This window comes from Dromaius novaehollandiae, unplaced genomic scaffold, assembly GCF_036370855.1.
Source record: "Dromaius novaehollandiae isolate bDroNov1 unplaced genomic scaffold, bDroNov1.hap1 HAP1_SCAFFOLD_32, whole genome shotgun sequence".
Classification (NCBI taxonomy): Eukaryota; Metazoa; Chordata; class Aves; order Casuariiformes; family Dromaiidae; genus Dromaius; species Dromaius novaehollandiae.
The window spans coordinates 1,961,593-1,967,353 of NW_026991447.1; positions in this window are offsets into that span (position 1 = coordinate 1,961,593).

The window sequence follows — 5,761 nt, forward strand, 5'->3', positions numbered from 1 at the left end:
TAGTGTGCAGCGCCCCCTGCTGGCTGTGCTTGTGAGCTCACAGCAGCCTCAGTGCCTCTCAGGCCAGTATCAGGCTCATGGCTGCTGGCTGTGCTTGTGAGGTCACAGCAGCCTCAATGCCTCCTAGGCCAGTGGCAGGCTCATGGCTGCTGGCTGTGCTTGTGAGGTCACAGCAGCCTCAGTGCCTCATAGTTTAGTGTCCAGCGTCCCCTGCTGGCTCTGCTTGTGAGGTCACAGCAGCCTCAGTGCCTCATAGGTTAGTGTCCAGCGCCCCCTGCTGGCTGTGCTTGTGAAGTCACAGCAGCCTCAGTGCCTCCCAGGCCAATATCAGGCCCATGGCTGCTGGCTGTGCTTGTGAGGTCACAGCAGCCTCAGTGCCTCATAGTTTAGTGTCCAGCATCCCCTGCTGGCTCTGCTTGTGAGGTCACAGCAGCCTCAGTGCCTCATAGGTTAGTGTCCAGCGCCCCCTGCTGGCTGTGCTTGTGATGTCAAGGCAGACTCAGTGCCTCATAGGTTAGTATCCAGCGCCCCCTGCTGGCTGTGCTTGTGAGGTCACAGCAGACTCAGTGCCTCATAGGTTAGTATCCAGCGCCCCCTGCTGGCTGTGTTGTGAGGTCACAGCAGCCTCAGTGCCTCCTCTGCCAGTGTCAGGCTCATGGCTGCTGGCTGTGCTTGTGAGGTCACAGCAAACTCAGTGCCTCTCAGGCCAGTATCAGGCTCATGGCTGCTGGCTGTGCTTGTGAGGTCACAGCAGCCTGAATGCCTCCTAGGCCAGTGGCAGGCTCATGGCTGCTGGCTGTGCTTGTGAGGTCACAGCAGCCTCAATGCCTCCTAGACCAGTGTCAGGCTCATGGCTGCTGGCTGTGCTTCTGAGGTCACAGAAGCCTGAATGCCTCCTAGGCCAGTGGCAGGCTCATGGCTGCTGGCTGTGCTTGTGAGGTCACAGCAGCCTCAGTGCCTCATCGTTTAGTGTCCAGCGTCCCCTGCTGGCTCTGCTTGTGAGGTCACAGCAGACTCAGTGCCTCATAGGTTAGTGTCCAGCGCCCCCTGCTGGCTGTGCTTGTGAGGTCACAGCAGACTCAGTGCCTGATAAGTTATCTCCAGTGCCCCCTGCTGGCTGTGCTTGTGAGGTCACAGCAGACTCAGTGCCTCCTCTGCCAGTGTCAGGCTCATGGCTGCTGGCTGTGCTTCTGAGGTCACAGCAACCTCAGTGCCTCTCAGGCCAGTATCAGGCTCATGGCTGCTGGCTGTGCTTGTGAGGTCACAGCAGCCTGAATGCCTCCTAGGCCAGTGGCAGGCTCATGGCTGCTGGCTGTGCTTGTGAGGTCACAGCAGCCTGAATGCCTCCTAGGCCAGTGGCAGGCTCATGGCTGCTGGCTGTGCTTGTGAGGTCACAGCAGCCTCAGTGCCTCATAGTTTAGTGTCCAGCGTCCCCTGCTGGCTCTGCTTGTGAGGTCACAGCAGACACAGTGCCTCAAAAGTTAGTGTGCAGCGCCCCCTGCTGGCTGTGCTTGTTAGGTCACAGCAGCCTCAGTGCCTCTCAGGCCAGTATCAGGCTCCTGGCTGCTGGCTGTGCTTGTGAGGTCACAGCAGCCTGAATGCCTCCTAGGCCAGTGTCAGGCTCATGGCTGCTGGCTGTGCTTGTGAGGTCACAGCAGCCTCAGTGCCTCCTAGACCAGTGTCAGGCTCATGGCTGCTGGCTGTGCTTATGAGGTCACAGAAGCCTGAATGCCTCTCAGGCCAGTGTCAGGCTCATGGCTGCTGGCTGTGCTTGTGAGGTCACAGCAGCCTCAGTGCCTCATAGTTTAGTGTCCAGCATCCCCTGCTGGCTCTGCTTGTGAGGTCACAGCAGACTCAGTGCCTCATAGGTTAGTGTCCATCGCCCCCTGCTGGCTGTGCTTGTGAGGTCACAGCAGACTCAGTGCCTCATAGATTAGTATCCAGCGCCCCCTGCTGGCTGTGCTTGTGAGGTCACAGCAGCCTCAGTGCCTCCCAGGCCAATATCAGGCTCATGGCTGCTGGCTGTGCTTGTGAGGTCACAGCAGCCTCAATGCCTCATAGTTTAGTGTCCAGCATCCCCTGCTGGCTCTGCTTGTGAGGTCACAGCAGACTCAGTGCCTGATAAGTTATCTCCAGTGCCCCCTGCTGGCTGTGTTGTGAGGTCACAGCAGCCTCAGTGCCTCCTCTGCCAGTGTCAGGCTCATGGCTGCTGGCTGTGCTTGTGAGGTCACAGCAGACTCAGTGCCTCATAGGTTAGTATCCAGCGCCCCCTGCTGGCTGTGCTTGTGAGGTCACAGCAGACTCAGTGCCTCATAGGTTATCTCCAGTGCCCCCTGCTGGCTGTGCTTGTGAGGTCACAGCAGCCTCAGTGCCTCCTCTGCCAGTGTCAGGCTCATGGCTGCTGGCTGTGCTTGTGAGGTCACAGCAGCCTCAGTGCCTCTCAGGCCAGTATCAGGCTCATGGCTGCTGGCTGTGCTCCTGAGGTCACAGCAGCCTGAATGCCTCCTAGCCCTGTGGCAGGCTCATGGCTGCTGGCTGTGATGGTGAGGTCACAGCAGACTCAGTTCCTCAAAAGTTAGTTTGCAGCGCCCCCTGCTGGCTGTGCTTGTGAGGTCACAGCAGCCTCAGTGCCTCTCAGGCCAGTATCATGCTCCTGGCTGCTGGCTCTGCTTGTGAGGTCACAGCAGCCTCAATGCCTCCTAGACCAGTGTCAGGCTCATGGTTGCTGGCTGTGCTTGTGAGGTCACAGAAGCCTGAATGCCTCCTAGGCCAGTGGCAGGCTCATGGCTGCTGGCTGTGCTTATGAGATCACAGCAGCCTCAGTGCCTCATCGTTTAGTGTCCAGCGTCCCCTGCTGGCTGTGCTTGTGAGGTCACAGCAGACACAGTGCCTCAAAAGTCAGTGTGCAGCGCCCCCTGCTGGTTGTGCTTGTGAGGTCACAGCAGACTCAGTGCCTGATAGGTTATCTCCAGTGCCCCCTGCTGGCTGTGTTGTGAGGTCACAGCAGACTCAGTGCCTCCTCTGCCAGTGTCAGGCTCATGGCTGCTGGCTGTTCTTGTGAGGTCACAGCAACCTCAGTGCCTCTCAGGCCAGTATCAGGCTCATGGCTGCTGGCTGTGCTCCTGAGGTCACAGCAGCCTGAATGCCTCCTAGGCCAGTGGCAGGCTCATGGCTGCTGTCTGTGCTTGTGAGGTCACAGAAGCCTCAGTGCCTCATAGTTTAGTGTCCAGCGTCCCCTGCTGGCTGTGCTTGAGAGCTCACAGCAGACACAGTGCCTCAAAAGTTAGTGTGCAGCGCCACCTGCTGGCTGTGTTTGTGAGGTCACAGCAGCCTCAGTGCCTCTCAGGCCAGTATCATGCTCCTGGCTGCTGGCTGTGCTTGTGAGGTCACAGCAGCCTCAATGCCTCCTAGGCCAGTGTCAGGCTCATGGCTGCTGGCTGTGCTTCTGAGGTCACAGCAGCCTCAGTGCCTCATAGGTTAGTGTCCAGCGTCCCCTGCTGGCTCTGCTTGTGAGGTCACAGCAGACTCAGTGCCTCATAGGTTAGTGTCCAGCGCCCCCTGCTGGCTCTGCTTGTGAGGTCACAGCAGACTCAGTGCCTCATAGGTTAGTATCCAGCGCACCGTGCTGGCTCTGCTTGTGAGGTCACAGCAGCCTCAGTGCCTCTCAGGCCACTATCATGCTCCTGCCTGCTGGCTGTGCTTGTGAGGTCACAGCAGCCTCAATGCCTCCTAGACCAGTGTCAGGCTCATGGCTGCTGGCTGTGCTTGTGAGGTCACAGAAGCCTGAATGCCTCCTAGGCCAGTGGCAGGCTCATGGCTGCTGGCTGTGCTTGTGAGGTCACAGCAGCCTCAGTGCCTCATCATTTAGTGTCCAGCGTCCCCTGCTGGCTCTGCTTGTGAGGTCACAGCAGACTCAGTGCCTCACAGGTTAGTGTCCATCGCCCCCTGCTGGCTGTGCTTGTGAGGTCAAAGCAGACTCAGTGCCTCATAGGTTAGTATCCAGTGCCCCCTGCTGGCTGTGCTTGTGAGGTCACAGCAGCCTCAGTGCCTCCCAGGCCAATATCAGGCTCATGGCTGCTGGCTGTGCTTGTGAGGTCACAGCAGCCTCAGTGCCTCATAGTTTAGTGTCCAGCATCCCCTGCTGGCTCTGCTTGTGAGGTCACAGCAGACTCAGTGCCTCATAGGTTAGTGTCCAGCGCCCCCTGCTGGCTCTGCTTGTGAGGTCAAAGCAGACTCAGTGCCTCATAGGTTAGTATCCAGTGCCCCCTGCTGGCTGTGCTTGTGAGGTCACAGCAGACTCAGTGCCTGATAGGTTATCTCCAGTGCCCCCTGCTGGCTGTGTTGTGAGGTCACAGCAGCCTCAGTGCCTCCTCTGCCGGTGTCAGGCTCATGGCTGCTGGCTGTGCTCCTGAGGTCACAGCAGCCTGAAAGCCTCCTAGGCCAGTATCAGACTCATGGCTGCTGGCTGTGCTTGTGAGGTCACAGCAACCTCAGTGCCTCTCAGGCCAGTATCATGCTCCTGGCTGCTGGCTGTGCTTGTGAGGTCACAGCAGCCTCAATGCCTCCTAGGCCAGTGTCAGGCTCCTGGCTGCTGGCTGTGCTTGTGAGGTCACAGCAGCCTCAGTGCCTCATAGTTTAGTGTCCAGCGTCCCCTGCTGGCTCTGCTTGTGAGGTCACAGCAGACACAGTGCCTCATAGGTTCGTGTGCAGCGCCCCCTGCTGGCTCTGCTTGTGAGGTCACAGCAGCCTCAGTGCCTCTCAGGCCAGTATCATGCTCCTGCCTGCTGGCTGTGCTTGTGAGGTCACAGCAGCCTCAGTGCCTCCTCTGCCAGTGTCAGGCTCATGGCTGCTGGCTGTGCTTGTGAGGTCACAGAAGCCTGAATGCCTCCTAGGCCAGTGGCAGGCTCATGGCTGCTGGCTGTGCTTGTGAGGTCACAGCAGCCTCAGTGCCTCATCGTTTAGTGTCCAGCGTCCCCTGCTGGCTCTTCTTGTGAGGTCACAGCAGACTCAGTGCCTCATAGGTTAGTGTCCATCGCCCCCTGCTGGCTGTGCTTGTGAGGTCAAAGCAGACTCAGTGCCTCATAGGTTAGTATCCAGTGCCCCCTGCTGGCTGTGCTTGTGAGGTCACAGCAGCCTCAGTGCCTCCCAGGCCAATATCAGGCTCATGGCTGCTGGCTGTGCTTATGAGGTCACAGAAGCCTGAATGCCTCCTAGGCCAGTGTCAGGCTCATGGCTGCTGGCTGTGCTTGTGAGGTCACAGCAGCCTCAGTGCCTCATAGGTTAGTGTCCAGCGCCCCCTGCTGGCTGTGCTTGTGAGGTCACAGCAGACTCAGTGCCTCATAGGTTAGTGTCCAGCGCCCCCTGCTGGCTGTGCTTGTGAGGTCAAAGCCGACTCAGTGCCTCATAGGTTAGTGTCCAGCGCCCCCTGCTGGCTGTGCTTGTGAGGTCACAGCAGCCCCAGTGCCTCCCAGGCCAATATCAGGCTCATGGCTGCTGGCTGTGCTTGTGAGGTCACAGCAGCCTCAGTGCCTCATAGTTTAGTGTCCAGCGTCCCCTGCTGGCTCTGCTTGTGAGGTCACAGCAGCCTCAGTGCCTCATAGGTTAGTGTCCAGCGCCCCCTGCTGGCTCTGCTTGTGAGGTCAAAGCAGACTCAGTGCCTCATAGGTTAGTATACAGCGCCCCCTGCTGGCTCTGCTTGTGAGGTCACAGCAGACTCAGTGCCTCATAGGTTATCTCCAGAGCCCCCTGCTGGCTGTGTTGT